At 41.0% G+C, this 21,272-nt stretch overlaps 2 long non-coding RNA genes across 2 annotated transcripts in view; both read right to left on the bottom strand.

Annotated features, from left to right (window-relative positions):
• The window catches only part of LOC310697719, a 606,556-nt gene that overhangs the window by 401,043 nt on the left and 184,241 nt on the right, over window positions 1-21,272 (bottom strand). The gene's annotated exons all lie outside the window — the stretch shown is intronic.
• LOC310697738 lies at window positions 831-19,528 on the bottom strand. The gene is made up of 2 exons (XR_014521180.1): window positions 19,460-19,528; window positions 831-1,012 (listed from the first exon to the last, which is right to left on the bottom strand). It is a non-coding gene; the product is annotated as an uncharacterized lncRNA (long non-coding RNA).

Genomic DNA, 21,272 nt, shown 5'->3' with positions numbered 1-21,272 from the left:
TTTGTGCCCCCTGACACAAATTTGTGCCCCCACAGCCCACACATGCTACACTTCCGGGTGGGGACAAAACCAGAGTTACTGTAGTTGGCTTCATCCATGGGCGTAGCCAGGATTTTTGTTAGTGGGGGCAGGCCTTTTGTTAGGGGGTCAGAACCTCAGTTAGCTATGTATTTTTATTTATTTTTATTTAGTTGGCCCCCCTTGGCCACATCCATGGCTCCATCTATCATAACATTTTGGAAATGCCCTGACCCACCCACCCCAACACTGATGTTGATTTTCTGAGATATCAGACGCTCAAGCACAAGTCAAACATAAAGAATCACTGCTGTTTCTTTTTGTGTAGCCTGTGTAGACTGGAAATTTGCCTCAGTTTTTTATTCTCTAAGGAAGGTTCTGTAAAGTGCAGGATAATGTAGTAGCTCACAGCATGGCAGGATCAGTTAGTTGGGGACATGGGCATAACCAGGGGGTGAAGCGGCCACCCCTAAATCAAGTAAATACATAAAAATACAGAGAGTCTGATATTCCAGATGCAATCACACTTCTTCCTTAGGGCAGCCTCCTATTCATTTATTTCTTGTTGAAAGATAAAGAAGTGTTTTGCAGAAACTAGCAACAACTTTATATATCAAGAAGACACATGCAGTTCATAGTAACTGTCTTTCAGGGCAGTTTGTCTAGTAACAAAAGCAACTGTTGCTATGAACACTGACTAGTCACTAGAATAATAAGATGAAAGCTGGAGGTGGGGTTCGGGGTGGGGTTAGTCTTTCTTTAAACAAACATGTAAGTATGGATGCTAAGCAGAAGAAGAAGTAAGACAAGCGTTTCTGTGGGGGAGGGAGTTTATTGACTGCTCAGATATAAGACTCACAACACCATTTTATAACCAAAGAAAGTGCCTTTATGTGACCATTAAAACAAATCAACTGGAATTATATTCACAGAAAGCCTTTAGCAGAATCATTTCCTGTCCTCGGAATCCAGCTGGAAGTGTTGGGCGAGCCGACTGCATAATCAAAAAGGCCAGTAAGTTACTGTGAGACAAACAGAGGAAGCTGTGTTCCTTTTCAAATCTGTCTGTCAACAGTCACACACACCAAGCAAAAGCCACCCATAACAGACGTTTTCCTTGATAAATGGGAGAACTGTCTGATAATCAACAACCATATAATTTTATCCAGTAGTATTAGTTTGATCTGACGGAAACTGCACATTTCCCAAGAAGCACTGAAAGAACGCTTCATTTAACTACAAACCCCCAAATCTGGGATCCCATCAAAACTGATGTTTGGCAAAAGTTTTGCAGCAAAACCCCCACATTTTGTAACACCCCACAAACAGAGTAATTGATACATCAAACCAGGGTTCATAATTAATTTCCAAAACCCAACATTGTCCGATTCACTCCACACTGGTGCCAAAGTCTGGCAAAAGTTTTGTAGCATTTTGCAGCACCCCACAAACCAAGTAACTGACAGGGGTCATGAGGTCACCCAAAAACCCAACGTCGTCTGATTCACTCCAAATCAGGGCCAAAGTCTGGCAAAATGTTTGCAGTAAAAACCACACATTTTGCAGTGCCCCACAAACGGAGTGGTTCCTAGCACATCAGGAGGAAGAGTCCAGACAACCAAAAGTGGATAAATAGGTTGTATTTATTAAATATAACAACTTGAGGATCAGCAAAACTAGTCAGATTCGACCAATGTAACCAAATCAAATTAAGTCTGGGCAGGTGTGCTTGTTCACCTCCACCCACAAACACACAAGAGCTCAAACAGAGCTCTTTGCAGATCCTCAAAAAACATATCACAACCCAACTCAGAACGATGCATACCACCAGGTCTATACAACTGTGGGGCACAGAACATAATTCTGCCATGAGGGATATAAACACCCACATTCTCAAACACAAACGTCGTTGTAGAATGATTAGCTTTATGTCTTGCCCATCCACCTTCTTAGGAAGGCTGCCCCCACTCCATAAGCACCTCTACAACATTGCAAACCAAACTATGATAAGTTCGGGGATGAGGAAGCACAGCTGATATTTAGTGATCTCAACTGAATTTACCTCACCAGATTGTTATCCCCAAGATGGATGACCAGAATATCAGGGTTAGGGTTAGGGCATGGGATAGGTGGACGTTCAGGGTTAGGGTTAGTGCCTGGATTTTTTTTCATGCTTTTTAAACTTCTAATGATATTGCTTCATTTTTATGAGACTGGATAATTCCAAAAAGTAAGCAAACTACCTGAAACGTAGCAAAACTAAGAGAAATGTGAAAACCAAAAGTGAGATACCAGAAACCCAAGAAGGAAGGAATTCATGAAAAAGGAAAATTGCCAGACAGAGACTTCAATCAAATCATTACCAAATTCACCAGAATCCCAAAACCAATTGAAAAGAAGCAGATTTATAACTTTGTAATCAACTTTGCATCGCCTCCCCTCTCCCACGAAGTGTTGCTATCTTTCCTTTCCGGGGATTTCTGTTTGTCTTTGGCTGTGGACTGCCACGGACGCTCAACGGAGTATAAATCAATTTTACAACGGCTAAGAGTACTTCTGCTGACATTTTCTTAGACCAACATTTTCCTGGTTTGAGGAACGGAAATGAATTGTATAAGACTGACATAGACTGACATAGATTGAGAAGGGGGTTGAAAATTGCAGAGAGGGAGCGACTCAAACAGCGACATCAGCTGGTGAATAAAAATTTTGCATTCTTTGACAGATTAGAGAACTGGGCAAAAACAAACAAGATGAATTTTAACAGGGAGAAATGTAAAGTATTGCACTTGGGCAAAAAAAATGAGAGGCACAAATACAAGATGGGGGACACCTGGCTTGAGAGCAGTACATGTGAAAAGGATCTAGGAGTCTTGGTTGACCACAAACTTGACATGAGCCAACAGTGTGACGCGGCAGCTAAAAAAGCCAATGCAATTCTGGGCTGCATCAATAGGAGTATAGCATCTAGATCAAGGGAAGTAATAGTGCCACTGTATTCTGCTCTGGTCAGACCTCACTTGGAGTACTGTGTCCAGTTCTGGGCACCACAGTTCAAGAAGGACACTGACAAACTGGAACGTGTCCAGAGGAGGGCAACCAAAATGGTCAAAGGCCTGGAAACGATGCCTTATGAGGAACGGCTAAGGGAGCTGGGCATGTTTAGCCTGGAGAAGAGGAGGTTAAGGGGTGATATGATAGCCATGCTCAAATATATAAAAGGATGTCACATAGAGGTGGGAGAAAGGTTGTTTTCTGCTGCTCCAGAGAAGCGGACACGGAGCAATGGATCCAAACTACAAGAAAGAAGATTCCACCTAAACATTAGGAAGAACTTCCTGACAGTAAGAGCTGTTTGACAGTGGAATTTGCTGCCAAGGAGTGTGGTGGAGTCTCCTACTTTGGAGGTCTTTAAGCAGAGGCTTGACAACCATATGTCAGGAGTGCTCTGATGGTGTTTCCTGCTTGGCAGGGGGTTGGACTCGATGGCCCTTGTGGTCTCTTCCAACTCTATGATTCAATGATTCTATTCTAAAAGACGTTCCTCTAACAAGACTTATAAGATCAATTACAGGGATTTTTCGAAGATCAGCAACTAGTGAAGATACCAAAGCGCTGCATCATAATCTGCTGAAAGAGAAAAGGTTTCATAAATTTTTATAGACCTTATACCCCATTACTGGAATAGCATTCCTGTTGCCTCTGGAAGAGTAACATCTAGAGAGAACTTAATAGTACCTAATATTATTGCATTGTACATTATTAATTGAAAATACTCACCAGCTCCTTTCTTATTATTTATATATACTTTTCATATTTTCTTCCCCCTCTTTATTCCTTTACAAATTATAAATTATAAATAGCATTATTATTATTACTTTCTCTTGCTTTATTTCTCTCTTACCCTCCCATCTTTTCTTTGTTTCTTTCTTTTGTAAATTTTTTTGGGGTATTTTTTGTTTTGTTTTGTTTCTCTGTTTGTTTCATTTTTGTTGTTTTTCTGGTTGTGTTTTTGTGTGGTTTTCGATTTGTGTGGTTTTGTCTTGTGTGTTTTTTTGTTTTTTGTTGCTGTTTTTTCTGTTTTTGTTTGCTTTGCCTTTCGCCATCTATTGGTAGCTAATGCAGCTGATATTAGCATCAGATGTCATTAGTTTTGTTGTAAGGTGCTGATTAACTGAACCGCTAACCTGTTTAAAGATTTATATATATGATCTATCACCCTGAATGAGTAAGTGAACGCAAGGATTGCAATCATTTATTATATTTATTTGATCTGATGAATTTGTGATAGTTCTGTATTGATGATTGGCTGTAACTAATTAGATAATTGTTCATAATCAATTTTAAATATATTTAGTGAAACTGGTGAATATAAAGAATTAGTGGATACATAGGCCGGAGATTATTATCAGATTGGTAAAACTGTCGTGATTGCATTAAGAAAGATTGAATTTAATTGACATTCATTAATTATCACATTGGAAATATTGTCACGATTGCATTAAGATTGAATTTAATTGATATTCAGTCTGTAAGACAGAAAGAAAGAGAACAAATTACCTTGTGAGCTAATTGAATTTCTTAGTGATGTCTGGTAAAAAAACAACTGTGTCAGGTTCTGCGGCAGTTTCAGTCTCACAAACCAGGAGAACTTCTGTAATTGACATGGATCAACCACTAGATATGAGAGAATTAATTTTAAGTTTGAAGAAAGATATCCAAGATTTAAAAAATAATGTAAATGAAAAGGCAAAAGCAACAGAAGAAAAACTTATTTCAATGGGTGTTAAAATAGATGAAAATGTGAAAATAACATCTGAGTTATCAACTCAGGTCAACAATTTAGTACAAAAAAATTCAGAACTGACGAAAATAGTGCTAGACCTTAAAGGTAAAACACAGGACCTAGAGGAAGCTCAGAAAAAATTACAAAATGAAAATAGAGAGTCGAAAAGGGAATGTGATAAGATAAGGAAAGAAACAGCAGATCTGAAAGCGCAGCAGGAGTCAACTCTGGACTCTATTGCGATGTTGCAAATGCAGAGAAGGGAGAATACCCTAAGATTCAGAGGACTAACAGAGGACGCAGAAGAAATAACTGGGGAAAAAATCTCAAAAGAGCTAGCAGCTTGGTTAGACCTAGAAGAAGCAGAAGTAGCACAAAAAATAGAAAAAGCATTCAGAGTCAAATCTAATGTAGCAAAAGCAAATAACTGGCCGGCTGACTGTTTAGTCTCTTTTAACTCTTTAAAGGAAAAGAAGAAAAGGTTAAAAGGTGGCAACTTAATGAGAGTATGTTAAATGATGAAAAAACTGTACAGAAGGCCAAGCAAATCTTAGAATAATATTTTAAGTTTATTTAAATCAAGGAGTAGATCTAGAGAAAGTTTGGGACGCGGGTAAAGCCGTCATAAGAGGCTTCTTTATCCAACAAAACGCATTCCAAAGGAAAATAAAGGAGGAGAAGAAAATGGAGATCTGGGAGGAAATTAGAAAAAAGGAAAGGACCCTTTTCCAAAAACCAGATGATGAACTAATTAAGCAAAGTATAAAAATTTTACAGATGCAATTCTCCATGATAATAAACGAAGAGATAGAATGGAAGATAAAATGGTTGAGACATAGAAATTTTGAGTTTGCAAATAAACCTGGCAAACTTCTGGCCTGGCAATTAAAGAAGAAAAAGGAAGATAGAATTATCAATAAAATTAAAACTGAAGACAAATGGATCCAAGAACCGAAGGAAATTAGTAAAAACTTTGCTAGTTTTTTCGGGAAAACTATATAAAGAAGGTCCAGAGACTCTAGAGAAAATAATTGATTATTTGGGCAAAAATAAACTACCTAACCTAAGGAAAAAATTGAAATTTTGAACTCACCAATAACAGCTATGGAGGTGCAACAAGCTATACAGAGATCAAAATTAGGAAAGGTCCAGATGGTCTCCCAGCTAATTACTATAAAAAGTTAGAACAAGCATTATTTCTTCCCATGAAAGACTTAATGAAAGCTATCGAAAACCTGGAAGGTCAGCTTTATTACTCTTATCCACAAACAGGGATCAGATGCCTCAAACATGGCCAATTACAGACCCATTGCACTGCTAAATAACGATTACAAGATATTTGTAGACATTCTTGCAAATAGATTAAAAATGGTGCTGAAAGAGATAATTCATAAAGATCAAACCGGATTTCTTCCCAGACGATTTATGCAATCCAATATTAGATGTGTGTCAGGGAACTGCAGGCAGCAAGGGAGGAAAGAATTAGAGGATACAGGGAACGATCCCCACTGATCAGTACTGAGTCCTCCTCAGAAGACAGGGAAGAGGATAGTGAGTCTGGGGAGGAAGGGGTGCTTCAGAGAGAAGGGGATCCACATCACAGGGGAAAACGGAAGGGGCTGAGCCATTGGCTCTGTTGGTCTCAAGGGAGAGGGAAAAGAGAAAGTAGTTAGAGCAATGCGTCATGAGAGACGGGTCGCTTTGTTTATTCGGCATGTAATCTTGTCTGAAGAAAATAAAGAAAGGAATTTATGGCTGGCTGCCGGGAGTGTTTTTCTGCTAAGTGCAGCAACGTGTGCAGCTGGCAAGCTGACAATGTGTGATTAATGTATTAGAATATTTGGATATTAACATTGATAAACCAGCAGCTATTATGTTGGTGGACGCTGAAAAAGCTTTTGACAATGTGTCCTGGAAGTTTATGAAAAAATTAATGGAAGAAATCGGACTGGGAGAAAATATTTGTAAAGGAATAAATGCCATCTATTCAGAACAATATGCAAAATTGATCATCAACGGAAGAATTACTGAGGAGTGCAATATAAACAAGGGAACCAGACAGGGCTGCCCACTGTCACCATTGATATTTATCTTGGTGATGGAAGTCTTGAACAATCAGATAAGAAAGGATCAGCTTGTTAAAGGCATCACTCTGGGATGGAAAAGCGAAAATTCATAAAAAAAATACCAACCATATAATAAGAAAGTCACTCTTTGCTGTATGGGAAAAATATAAAGACCTGATGGAGCCTAAAGTCCCGTGGTGGACTTCTCCAATAGAAGCCATAGCAGTAAAACGGAAAAATACCCAGGAAAGCTGGCCAACATATGAAACACTTCTAAAAAATGAAGATAACCAAATAAAATTTAAAAACTTTGAGGAAATAAGAGAACACATCTCAGACTGGTTTCAATACCATCAGTTATTTGAAAAATTTTAATCTGACAAACAAAAGGAGTTCTCAACAGAAATTTCCCGATTCGAATCTGATCTGGTAAATTCTAAAAGAAAAACTCTTTCCAAAACTTATCGACTCCTCCTTGACTGGACAGTCAAGGAGGAGGAGGTAACAGTGGCAATGGTGAGGTGGTCCCAGGATTTTGGCCATTCAATAACCATGGCACAATGGGAAAATTTATGGAAGATCAATTGGAAATTCACAAATTGTTACACGATTAGAGAGAACTTTCAAAAAATGCAACATCGATGGTATTCTAACACCATGGAAACTTTCAAAAATGTATAAAAATGTGTCAAGTAATTGTTGGCAATGCGGGGACTCAGGAACATTCTACCATATGTGGTGGATATGTAGGAAAATACAGGTATTTTGGGAGAGTATACATGCAGAACTGCAAAAAATGCTAAAGATCTCTTTCAATTAAAAAACAGAGGCTTACCTCCTGGGAATAACAGATTTAGATATTCCACAAAAGAGGAAGGGTATCTTTTTATATGTGACGGCGGCAGCAAGAGTTTTGATCGCAGCAAAATGGAAGAGTAATTAAATCCCCTCTATACAAGATTGGATTCAAAAGCTGACAGAATATGCCGAATTAGATGGTTTATCAGAAAAAATAAAGAATAAATCAAAACAGGAATTTGTTTGAAAATGGGAGGTTTTCAAAGAATATCTGAAAAATAAATATAGTAGTTTAAATTCTGTTGCAGCATTTGAGGAACTTCAGTAATAGTTGCAAGGTAGATATAAGAAATTATATTTATTAAGAATAAGTTTAATTATGATAAAAGTGTGTATTGGCAATAAGTAACATGAATTTGAAATATGGAATAGACGGGAGGTTGGTTCTTTAGTGTTAAGACCAATAGATGTTTTATTATTTGCTAAGAAAATTATGTGTCTATGGTTATTCTTGTGCGTAATTTGGTATTTGTGTTCTTTTTCTTTTTTCTTGTTGTACCAATAAACTTTATTAAAAAAGAAAAGAAAAGAAAAGAAAAGAAAAGAAAAGAAAAGAAAAGAAAAGAAAAGAAAAGAAAAGAAAAGAAAAGAAAAGAAAAGAAGAGAAGCAGAAATGTGAGAAGCAGAAGAAATACCACCAGAAACCCCCGACAAGAGGGGGAAAGTAAATTGAGCAGAAACCCCAGAGCCAGTTAAACCTTTGTTTTGCATGGTGTGGGGGGTGATTTCGCTTTTCCCTGAGATGTTTACTGTGTGGGTTTCTTGTGGTTCTATTCAATTGGTTTTCTCATCTTTGATGGATGTGGTTTGTTTCTGTTGTTTCTGGTTCGTTTTTGGGATTATGTTGAATTTGTTTCTTTTGGGGCGGTTTTCGTTTCATGGATTCTTTTATATAAATTATGATTGTGAGATATACTCGGAGTCCTGTATGTATTTCATGCTCTTTATTGCCCCCCCCCAACCTCAGGCTTTTATATACATTATTTACACAATGAGTCCCGTCTGACTGGCTAATTGTGCTTCCCTCCTGGCGCCTGATTGGCCGGGAGGAAAAGACCAATCAGTTGTTGCATTCTAGGATCCTACTTGCCTATTTTTCTAGGATCCAAGGTTAGTACATAACAGATTGCTTCATTTCTAGGTTTTTGGGGTTTTGCACCTTTGAGTATATTAATTTTTATGAGATCTGATAATCCCCCCCAAGAAAGGAAAACCACCAGAAATGAAGCAAAACCACCAGAAATGTCTAATGACCATTCCAACAATGAAGTCAACCACTAAAAACACAAGAACCTATTGAAAAGAAGCAGAAGAAACATGTAAAAGCAACATCAATGGAAACTGACAAAGAAGCCAACCAACCCCAAACAAAGCAGATTCACCAGAAACCCACAAACCATTCAAAAGCATTACCACCAGAATGCAAAAACAAGAAAACTTCTCAAAGGAAGCAATAAAGCAAAAGTCCAAAAAACAAGCCAAACCAATGGAAAAGAAATGAAGCCAGCCGCAAACGAAGCACATTCGCCAGAAACCCAAGACTAAGTGAAAACTACTGTATTTTTGGCCCTATAGGACACACTTTTTCCCTTCCAAAAATGAAGGGGAAATGTGTGTGCGTCCTATGGGGCGAATGCAGGCTTTCGCTGAAGCCTGGAGAGCGAGAGGGGTCGGTGCGCACCGACCCATCTCGCTCTCCAGGCTTCAGGAAGCTATCCGCAAGCCTTGCACGCCTGGCGGGAGTTCCCGCGGGCTCGCAAGGCTTGCGGGCAGCAGCCTGCAGCCCGAAGCACGGGGCGCCCTCCGGAGGACACCCCGTGCTTCGGGCAGGTGTCCGCAAGCCTTGCGCGCTAGGGGGGAGTTCCCCCGGGCTCGCAAGGCTTGTGGATAGCAGCCTCTTCTGGGGGCTGGGGTCGGGGGAAGCTCGGGCTTCCCCCGCCCCGTGGCTTGGGGGGGGAATAATTTTTTTTAATTCATTTCCCCCCCCCAAAAAAATGAGGTGTGTCCTATGGGCCAGTGCGCCCTATAGGGCGAAAAATACGGTAGTATGCTATGTTGGTTAATTTCTGTTGCTTGAAGTGCTTTTGGACTCCCATAAATTGCATGCTTGTTGAGTTTCTAGTTTTGCTTTTTAAAAATTGGTTTCCAGTTTCTTGTGGCATTGCTGTGTTATCAGTGGCTTTACTGCTTCTTTTTTGTTTTCTGCTGATTTGTTTAATTTGGGGTGGTTTTGCTTGTTTTTTGCATTTAATTGTTCTGCTTCTTTTACTTTGAATGGTTCTGTGGTTTTGGATGAGATTGTCTCTTTTCCATTGATTTGGCTTGGCTTTCATGTTTCCTGGTTTTGCCTCATTTTCGGAATATTTCTTGGTTTTTGTGCTTCTGGTGGTATTTCTTCAATTTTATGACATAACCAAGCCAAAACACCAGAAACACAAAAACAAATCACAAAGAAACAGAGCTACCAGAAACCCAAAGAAATACAAACTCATGGAAAGGCAAAATCATTGAGAACCGGCAAAAAAGCAAATTAATCAGAAATCTAAACAACCTATGAAGATGATGCAATACCAAAAGAAACACAAAAGCCGATTAAAAAACTGCTAAATGAAGCACCACCACAAGAAACAAAGAAAGCAGCATGACCTACAAAATGAAGCAGTAACACAAAACACCACAAAAAGAAGCAAAGTGATGTAAACAAAGCATAGGTTTAGGATTAGGGTTGGGTAAAGGTTAGGGTTACAGTGAGAGTTCGGTTTGAGTTACGGTAAGAGAAGAACAGCAGCAGGAGAAATAGACCGGTAATTATATTACTTAGGGTTAGGGTTAGGGTTAAATTAAAGGTTAGGCCAAAGGTTGCAGGCAGCTTTACCTGCAGCAATTGCATGTTGATTGCCCTCTTAAAAGACAAAGTCCAGCAACTGGAGGAACGTGTAGCTACGCTCCAAAGAATTAGAGAGCTGGAGCTCTTCTTGGAAGCAACAGAGCACACCGTCTCCACCAAGGAGGAGACAGGGGACTCCCCTGAGAAGGAGGCTAGTTCACCAACACAGGAGCCAGATATATGGAGAAACGTGACTCAAAGAAGTAGGAGGCCCAGGGTTCGTTCTGATTGTTTAGAAATACACAATCACTTTGAGGTCCTCTCCCCTAGCATGGAAGACGAAGAGCAGACTCCATTTGAGGATCTCTCCCTCATTACAGTCTATCAGGTATATGAAGACGAGCAGCAAAGTCAGTCCTCAGGGAATGTGCAGGCGACCTTGGAACGGACAGCTCACGGAAGAACCCCGACCAAACCTAAGAGGAGGCGTGTAGTGGTGATAGGGGATTCCCTACTGAGGGGAACAGAAGCAGCGATCTGTGGGCCTGACAAGATGTCTCCGGAAGTGTGCTGTCTCCCCGGGGCTAAGATCCAAGATGTAACTGAACGACTGCAAGGAATCATAAAACCCACTGACAAATACCCCTTCCTCTTGGTTCATGTGGGAACCAATGACACTGCAAGCAATAGCCTCCAGAAGATCAAAAGAGACTATGAGGCTCTCGGCAGGAAATTGAAGCAACTAAATGCACAAATTGTCATCTCGTCTGTCCTCCCAGGTGAACGACGTGGCCCAGGGAGAGAGGGGAAAATAGTGGAAGTGAACAGCTGGCTTCGCAAATGGTGTAAACAGGAACGGTTTGGATTCTTAGATCACGGACTGCAGTTTCTTGAAGATGGACTTCTGGCAAGTGATGGGCTGCACCTCACAACGGTTGGGAGAAATGTTTTTGCCAAAAATCTCAGAAACCTCATCAGGAGGGCTTTAAACTGACTAATGTGGGGGAGGGAGACAGTGCTCCTGAAGGTAGGAGTCTATCAATTGATGAAGATGATCATCCAAATGTCATAGACCAAATGGAGCAAACAGCACACAGACCTAGTGGTGGGAGGAAAAAATCCTTAAATAAGAGACACGGGGGAATGATTAATGGACTTCAATGTCTGTACACTAATGCGCAAAGCATGGGAAATAAACAAGATGAGCTTGAGCTCTTGGTACAGCAAACTAAATATGACATAATAGGCATCACTGAAACCTGGTGGGATAAGTCCCACGATTGGAATGTAATAATGGGGGGGATACAATCTATTTCAGAGAAACAGACCAGACAAGAAAGGAGGAGGAGTGGCGTTATATGTCAGGGATGTGTATATCTGTGAAGAGATCCAAGATTTAGAACCTCAAAGCCAAAGTGAGAGCATTTGGGTCAAAATTAAGGGAGAGAAGAATAACAGAGACCTCATTGTGGGAGTTTACTATAGATCCCCAAGCCAAACGGAGGACATAGACGATGCCTCCCTGGAACAGATGGCCAAGCATGCAAAAGGAAGGGAGATAGTAGTAATGGGGGACTTCAATTACCCGGATATTTGTTGGATGTCAAACTCAGCCAAGAGCATAAGGTCAAACAGATTCCTCACTGGCCTTGCAGACAACTTCATTGTCCAGAAAGTGGGAGAAGCAACAAGAGGAACAGCCATTTTAGATCTGGTCCTAACCAATGTTGATGACCTGGTTAGTGGGGTAGAAGTGGAAGGATCATTAGGCGCGAGTGATCATGCTCTTCTGAAGTTTACTATACAGCGGAAAGGAGCAGCCAAGCATACTAGGACTCAATTTCTTGACTTTAAGAAAGCCGACTTCATAAAACTTAGGGAAGTGCTGGGTGAGATCCCATGGACAGTAATACTAAAAGGAAAGGGAGTTCATGATGGCTGGGAGCTGGTTCATAGAATCATAGACTCATAGAATCATAGAGTTGGAAGAGACCACAAGGGCCATCGAGTCCAACCCCCTGCCAAGCAGGAAACACCATCAGAGCACTCCTGACATATGGTTGTCAAGCCTCTGCTTAAAGACCTCCAAAGAAGGAGACTCCACCACACTCCTTGGCAGCAAATTCCACTGTCTTTTTTTTTTTTAATAATATTTTTTATTGCTTTTTTTCCAAGGTCAGAATACATCATCCATGTTACAACAAAAGCGATTTTACAAAAAGAAAGAAGAAATTAAATAAAAGAAAATTCACTTTTCCAGATCTTTTTTCATAATCAACTGGACTTCCCCACATTTTCCATCCCCTGCATTCTTTACAATAAAAAAATAAACAGCAAATTAATACCTTGTTTCATATGTGTCAGAGCTGCTTGAAGATCCTAGCTCACAGAGGATCACGCTAGCCAGCGATCATTAAGTAAAAGTCTTTATTGAGTTACAGTTTCCATTCTCAAGCTGCTGCGTGCAACTCTACGTCTAGTAGCTAGATCGGCGAAGCTCCGTCTGAGTCTCCGCCCCTTGTGCACCAACTTAATATCCTCGCCCTGCTCCACCTTTTCCGCCTGACTATTCTCCTCTGGGTCCCTCTGCCCCCCGGGGTCTCCTCCCTCCGGGATTCTTCTGACGCTGACCCCCCGGACCCTCCTGTCTCCTTGCGCCGGGCTTTAGGACCTGGCTCCCTTTCCGGGCTGCCTCCTGCGCCGCCTTCCGGTGCATTTGAACTTGGCGCGCGCGCCCAACCTTCCACCTTCCGTCTAACCGTCTCTTCGCTCCCCGATGGAGGTGTGGCCACTCCTGACTCGTGTCCCCCCTCCTGTTGTGAGCTGCCGGCGCTTGCCCCCTGGCTCCCTTCCTCTTCCCTGCTCTCTGGCGGTGACGCTGGTCCCGATTTCCAACTGCTCTCCTCTGAGTCCCCTCTGGCTCTATCTTCCTGGGGTGCCCCCCTAGACTCCCCCCTTGCCCTGGCCACTGGTGCTCCTTTCTGTGAATCCTCTGATTCACTGGAAAGACTCGGAGATCTCGGGTCGTCGTCATCACTCATCTTTTCTTCTGCCTCCTCCCCTTCGCTCTCTGTTTCCTCCCTTGCCCTTGCCTCTGCTCCTAAACCCCTGACAATATGTTTTTGTACTTTCATCTAATTATATACTCTAAAATTTAGACTTTTCACGGTCATAACTTAATCTCCATCATTTTCAAATCTCAATACTGAAGCATGTTTTTCCCAAAACTTAGCAAATTCTCAACATTCATATAACTTATAATGTTTTTGTAGATAGTCCTTAAATTTTTTCCACTCCTCTTCCACTGCCTCTTCTCCCAGGTCTCGGATTCTGCCAGTCATTTCGGCTAATTCCATGTAGTCCATCAGTTGCGTATGCCACTCTTCCAGCGTGGGTAGCTCCTGTGCTTTCCAATATTTGGCTATAAGGATTCTTGCTGCTGTAGTTGCATATAAAAAGAAAATTCTATCTTTCTTTAACACTCTCTGGCCTACAATGCCCAGGAGGAAGGCCTCTGGTTTCTTATGGAAGGTATACTTAAATACCTTTTTCAACTCGTTGTGAATCATTTCCCAAAAGGCCTTCACCCTCGGGCATGTCCACCAGAGGTGGAAGAATGTTCCTTCAGCCTCCTTACATTTCCAACATTTATTGTCAGACAGATGATATATCTTTGCAAGCTTGACTGGGGTCATGTACCACCTGTATATCATTTTCATAATGTTTTCTTTTAAGGCACTACATGCCGTGAATTTCATACCGGTGGTCCATAACCTTTCCCAGTCTTCAAACATAATGTTGTACCCAATGTCTTGTGCCCATTTTATCATGGCTGATTTAACTGTCTCATCTTGAGTGTTCCATTTAAGCAACAAGTTATACATTCTTGAAAGCACTTTCGTCTTAGGTTCAAGTAGTTCTGTCTCTAATTTTGATTTTTCCACCCGGAAACCAATTTTTTTGTCCTTTTTAAAGATCTCTAGAATTTGGGCATAGTGAAACCAGTCTCGCACCTTTCCTTTCAATTTTTCAAAACTTTGCAACCTCCAAGTATCACCAACTCTTTCTATTATCTCACAGTATTTTACCCAGCCACCCTCCGTGTTAAGTAGTTTTATGGCCTTAGCCTCCGTCGGTGATAACCACCTCGGGGTCTTATTTTCCAGTAAGTCCTTGTATTTAGTCCAGACAATGAATAAAGCTTTCCTGACAATATGGTTTTTAAACAATTTATGGAACTTTACCTTGTCGTGCCACAAATATGCATGCCACCCAAAAGCATTGTTAAACCCCTCCAGATCTAGGACATCAGTGTTTTCTAACAAAAACCAATCCTTCATCCAGCAGAAGGATGCAGCTTCATAATACAACCTTAAGTCCGGCAGGGCAAATCCCCCTCTTTCCTTTGCATCTGTTAGTATTTTAAGTTTTATTCGGGGCTTTTTGCCCTGCCAGACAAACTTCATAATGTCCCTCTGCCACTTTCCAAAACACTCCACTCTGTCCACGATCTGCAGGGTTTGAAACAGAAACAACATTCTTGGCAATACATTCATCTTAACTGCTGCAATTCTTCCCAACAAGGAAAGTTTCAATCTTGACCAAGTTTCTAAGTCCTTTTTAATTTCAGACCAACATTTTTCATAATTATCTTTGAACAAATTCAAATTTTTCCCAGTCAAATTAACCCCCAGGTATTTCACTTTTTTAACCACATTTAATTCTGTTTCCTTCTGGAACCCATCTATTTCTGAAGGTGTCAAGTTTTTTGCCAAGACCTTAGTTTTTTGTTTGTTCAACTTGAATCCCGCCACCCGACCAAACTCAGAGATTAGTTCTAAAGCTCTTTTTGTACTAGGTTCTGGCTCCTGTAATGTCAAAACCAAATCATCTGCAAAAGCCTTCAGTTTGTATTGTTTTCCTCCGACCTGTATTCCTTCCACCTGCTGATCCTTCCTAATCAAATTCAGCAACACCTCCAGGACAGAAATAAATAACAAGGGTGATAAGGGGCACCCCTGTCGTGTCCCTTTTTCAATTTTAAACTCCTCTGTCACCACATTATTTACTATCAATTTAGCTTTTTGTTCTGAATAGATTGCTTCAATACCATTTTGGAACGCCCTTCCCACTCCCATCCCTTCCAAGTTTTTCTTCATAAATTTCCAGGATATATTATCAAAGGCCTTCTCAGCATCTATGAAAATCAAAACTGCTTTCGTGTTCAAATTTGTCTGTAGTAACTCCAAAACATCAACAATATTCCTGGTGTTATCAGACAAATGCCTACCAGGGAGAAAGCCTGCTTGTTCTTTATGAATTACTCCGTTTAAAACTTTTTTCAGTCTATTTGCCAAAATATCAGCAAAGATTTTGTAATCCACGTTTAGGAGTGAGATGGGACGGTAATTCTTAAGTTGAGTCTTTTCAGATTCCAATTTTGGTATCAAAGTGATGAATGCCTCTTTCCACGATTCTGGTGCCCCCTTCCCTTCCATAATTTGGTTACATACCTCCATTAATGGCTGGGCCAAATATTCCTTCAATGTCTTATAGTATTTGGAGGTAAGTCCATCTGGGCCTGGGGATTTGCCTAATTGCATATTCTGAATGGCACTTTCAATTTCCTGTTGTGTTATTTTGTAATTCAGGGCTGTTTGTTTATCTTGTGTTAGTTTTTGCAGGCCGTAGCTTTTTAAAAATTTGTTTATCTCGGTCTCTACTTGGGGTCCTTGAGTAAACAATTTTTTAAAGTATCTCTGGAAACACTTTCTAATTTCTTCTGGTTTCTGAATACATTCTCCTTCAACCTCCAGATTGGTAACAAAGTTCAATTTTTGTCTCTTTTTCAGCTGCCATGCCAGCAGCTTCCCACATTTATTTGCCGATTCGAATGATCTTTGTTTCATCTGTTTAATTTTCCATTCAACTTCTTGATTTATCAATTTCGCATATTGTGCTTGATGGAATTTTATTTCTCTTAAAACTTCTTTTGATTTTGGATTAAGTCTCAACTTTTTCTCTCCGTCTCTTATCTTCTTCAAAATCTTGTCCTTTTTACCATTCCAGAGTTTTTTCTTAATAGTATTCTGTTGTATCAGGAACCCTCTCATAACAGCTTTACTCGCGTCCCAGATTATTTTCTTTTCCACCGAAGTGTTTAAATTTATTTCAAAGTAATCTTTCAACATTTTTTGGGCCTTTTTCACGATCTCCTGATCTCTAAACAAAGAGTCATTCATTCTCCATCTGAAGGATCCAGCTGGTGTAAGTCTCAAGTCTATTTTCAAAGCATTATGGTCGGAGCAGGTTTTGGGGCAGATCTCTATTTTTTTAGTCTTAGGTGCCAGTCCTCTTGATATCCAGATTTGGTCGATTCTTGTCCAAGATAGGTGGGCCTCAGAAAAGAATGTTCCCTCTTTACCTAGAGGGTTCTTTGTCCTCCAAATATCAATCAAGTCCATATTGTCTGTAAGTTCAAAAAAAGTCTTTGGTAGTCTGCCATCTTTGGTCAAGTTTTGATTTTGTGACTTATCCATGTATGTGGAGACAACCCCATTCATATCTCCCATCAGAATGATGTTAGTATAGTCAATATGGTCCAGCATTATCTCATGCAGCTTCTTATAAAATTCCGATTTTCCCTCGTTTGGTGCATAAATTCCTACTATCAAAAATTTTTCTCCTTGTGATTGTATTTCGATCGCCAAAATTCTTCCTTGTTCATCTTTAAACACAAACTTTGGTGCTAGGCTCTCCTTTGCATATATCACTACTCCTCTTTTTTTAACCTTGTCTGATGAAATAAATTCTTGGCCTAGTCTCTTGTTAATTAACACTCTCCTGTGGAGCCTAGTCACATGTGTTTCTTGAAGGCAAATGACGTCTAATTGTTCTTTCCTCAATATGTGAAAAATCTTTTTCCTTTTTTCGGGAGAATTCGCGCCGTGAATGTTCCAACTAAAAAGCTGCAGAGACATCCTGGATCAATTTATCAGCCAATGGGGGTGTCTCCTTTGTCGTCTTTGTCTGGAGGTGGAACCGGATTAAGACCAAACGAAGGGGGTGGCCAGGCTCCTGCTACTCCTTTCCGTAGGTCCTCCCCGTGGTTGTTCAGGAACTTTTCTTGCTCCTCTGCTGTTCTGATTCTCACTTTTTTCCCTTTCAAGTTGAAAGATAGTCCTTGAGGAAATTCCCACCTGTAAGGAATTGTGTTGTTTCTCAGTAAGCTTGCCAGGTCTTTATATGTAGTTCTTAAATCCAACAGCTGTTTTGGTATATCTCTGAAGATTTCTGCTGTCTTTCCCTGAATCACCAGTGAATTTTTAAAGTGTAGGCCGAGTATATTATCTTTTTCTTGCTTAGATCTCAAAATGATCAAGCAGTCTCTTGGTTTGTCCTTCTTGGCCACTCTTCCCAGTCTAAAGGCGGTGACAATTTTAAAGTCCTTCTCTTCTGCCAGACCCCAGAACTTGGATATTTCTGCTGTCAAAAAGCCAGTCAGATCTTCTTTTTCTAGTTCTGGGATATTTCTAAGCCTGAGATTACTTTCCCTGTTTTTCAGTTCCGCCATGGACAGGTAAGCTTGCTGTTCAGTAACCTGTCTGCTCAGTGGTCTTACTTCCCCTCTTAATTCCTCTATCCTCTTTTTATTTTGGTCTGCTTTTTTATCTGCTTCCTCGGCTAATTTTCGATTTTCTGTTATAGTCTTTTCAATATTTCCTATTGCCTGTGTATTTTGAGCGACTTGGTCTGTCAGTCTATTAATTGTAGCTGTTACCTGGTCAAATTTAGCCTCTTGTTCATCCGCTTTCTTGTTTAATGCTGCCAGCTGGTCCAATATTTCTTTAGAAACAGGGTCTAGCCCTCCTGCAGCCATATCCCCAAGAGCTGGCTGTTTGGGTTGTCCTTCTTGCAGACCTGTTACAATTGGAACAGATGATCTACGTGGCTGCACAGGCAGAGTTGATTGCAACAGTTCAGTTTGTTTTGCTTTCTTGGCAGCCCTTGTTTTTGCTGCACCACTCATTCCACAGCTGTCCAAGTGTCAAGGTCAAATTGTAAATCCCATGGGAAAAGCAATCCAAAAAGTAAACATCCAGACGTAAAAGACGGCTAAGGGAGCTGGGCATGTTTAGCCTGGAGAAGAGGAGGTTAAGGGGTGATATGATAGCCATGTTCAAATATATAAAAGGATGTCATATAGAGGAGGGAGAAAGGTTGTTTTCTGCTGCTCCAGAGAAGCGGACACGGAGCAATGGATCCAAACTACAAGAAAGAAGATTCCACCTAAACATTAGGAAGAACTTCCTGACAGTAAGAGCTGTTCGACAGTGGAATTTACTGCCAAGGAGTGTGGTGGAGTCTCCTTCTTTGGAGGTCTTTAAGCAGAGGCTTGACAACCATATGTCAGGAGTGCTCTGATGGTGTTTCCTGCTTGGCAGGGGGTTGGACTCGATGGCCCTTGTGGTCTCTTCCAACTCTATGATTCTATGAAATTAGGCTTAGGTTTAGACTGCGGCTTAGGTTTGGGTTAAGGTTAGGGTTAGAGTGAGGATTAGGTTTGAGTTAGGGTGAGCATTAGGGTTAAGGTTTGGTATTGGGTTGGATTTGAGTTAGGCTAAGAGAAGAAAAGCAGCAGGAGCAATATAATTTTATTATTTATACTCCACCCAAGTCACTTGTGACCGCTTTCAATAAAGGGTAAAACATGAGCGCACTCTAAGTGAATGCTCATGAATGTAGAAACTCGCAATTCCCAAAGAAGACCTGGGAATTGTAGCTCTGAGCTTCTTTGCAGAGGGTTGGACTAGATGACCCTTGGGTTCCCTTCCATCTCTACCATTCTAGGATGCTCCCTGTCTCACTCACACACTCCTCCTCTCCTTTTCATGACAGTTTCACCTTTTTCTGCACTCCTAGCTCGGAAGGGCTGAAGAGACTGCGCTGTCACCATGTTGGACGAGAGCAGGGGTACCGGAAGGAGGTGCCACCGGAGGAGAGGCAAGAGGACAGGAAGGGGAGGGGAAAAGGAGGGATGGTGCGGGTGGGCCACGGAAGTTTATATACAAGGATATACATACCTAGATATAGGTGTCTGTTTGTAAATATATAAAAATAAAATGGATATATGTACATGTGTGTGTATATATATGCAGTGCTTCTTTTCCCAAAATAATGTTTGGGGGGTACTCTCATTTTGACTCAAGAAAATCACCATTTTATAGTTCAAACCGGGAGAAATAAATATAGTAAATGGCAAAAGTACATTCACAAAATGTTTTAGGAGTATGCATTCCCCTGCGTCCCCCCAGAAAAAAGCACTGTATATGTTCTGCCAAGGGCAGGGTTATTTCTGGATCTGGAGCCAATAAGCATGCCAGTGGATGAAGAATAAGCAATGCTTTATTTGCATAAGCTTAGCAGATAGCAGCAGGCATACAAAACACAAATTACAGCATACCAGAGAGGAGTCACACACAATCTCCCCTTCAGCTGCCCGGAGCTCCAGGTAGAGCAGCGAGAGAGACCCCCGGCCGACAGTCTCACAGCATCTGGTACCTCCATTTGTGAAGACGCTCACTGAGTTTCGGCTCCCAAATGCTGAAAACCTGGAAGTAAATGCTCCAGTTTTTGGAAGTCAAACTTCCAACGCAGCCTCTGCTTGAGTGCAAGAAGCTCTTGCAGCCAATTGGAAGCCATGCTTTGGTTGTCTAATGTTTTGGAAGCCGAACAGGCTTCCGGAATGGATTATGTTCGACAACCAAGGTTTGACTGTGTGTGTGTGTGTGTGTGTACATAAAATGGATTTGTGGATATATGTATGTATGTGTATCTATCTATATATATGCATGGATATATGTATATAAACAATATGGATGTATGGATGTGTGTGTGTGTGTGTGTGTGTATGCATATATATATATAATATGGATATGTGTATGTATATGTGTGTGTGTGTCCATAGATAGATAGATAATTTATATTGATCAACCATCTTCGGATGAAGGGCGCTCTATATACAATGTACAGTGTCACAACAAGCCATTTGGAAAGCTCTGGTGTAAAAAAAGATATATCTAATATGATATACTGTATGTTCTACGGCGATGCCTCCTGCAGTCCACAAAATGTATAAATATTACCCTTGGGATGGCATCTTGCTGGCTGTGCCTCAGCACAGGCTACATCATCTATGTCGCCGGCACCCACTCAAGTTGAGCTGAGCTGGTCAGCCCCACCCTGGTGGCAAACGGGTCCTGCCACGTGAGTCCCTTTGTCGGGTGGGTAGGCAGGGACACACACATGTGTGTGTGTTTCATGAAGGGGAAACAACCCATTATTATTACTATTACCATCATCATTTACTATTTATTGTTTACAGAAATATTGGGGCAGATTATTATCATCATTTACCATTTATTATTTACAGAAATATTGGAGCCACCACCACTCTGTTGTCTCACCCATCTTTCAGCACTGATATTTCCTCCCTCTGACCTGGATTTGGCTTTCATCGGGTGGCCAATATGATGAGAATTATTGAATATTAATAATATTGGCTGACCCTATAATAGGCCTGTGCTCCGTGCTGCCAAGCGGGTTGGACCCTTGGCTCTAGCGCTACGTTTCCCCTCCAGCTGCATGGGTTGGCCAACTGCCTGAACATCTAGTCCCAGACGGAGAAGAAGAGGGAGCTGATCCGCAGCCATGCCAG

The sequence above is a fragment of the Podarcis liolepis genome (assembly GCF_965112155.1).
Source record: "Podarcis liolepis genome assembly, chromosome: W".
NCBI lineage: Eukaryota > Metazoa > Chordata > Lepidosauria > Squamata > Lacertidae > Podarcis > Podarcis liolepis.
This window is presented reverse-complemented; position numbering and strand designations above follow the sequence as displayed.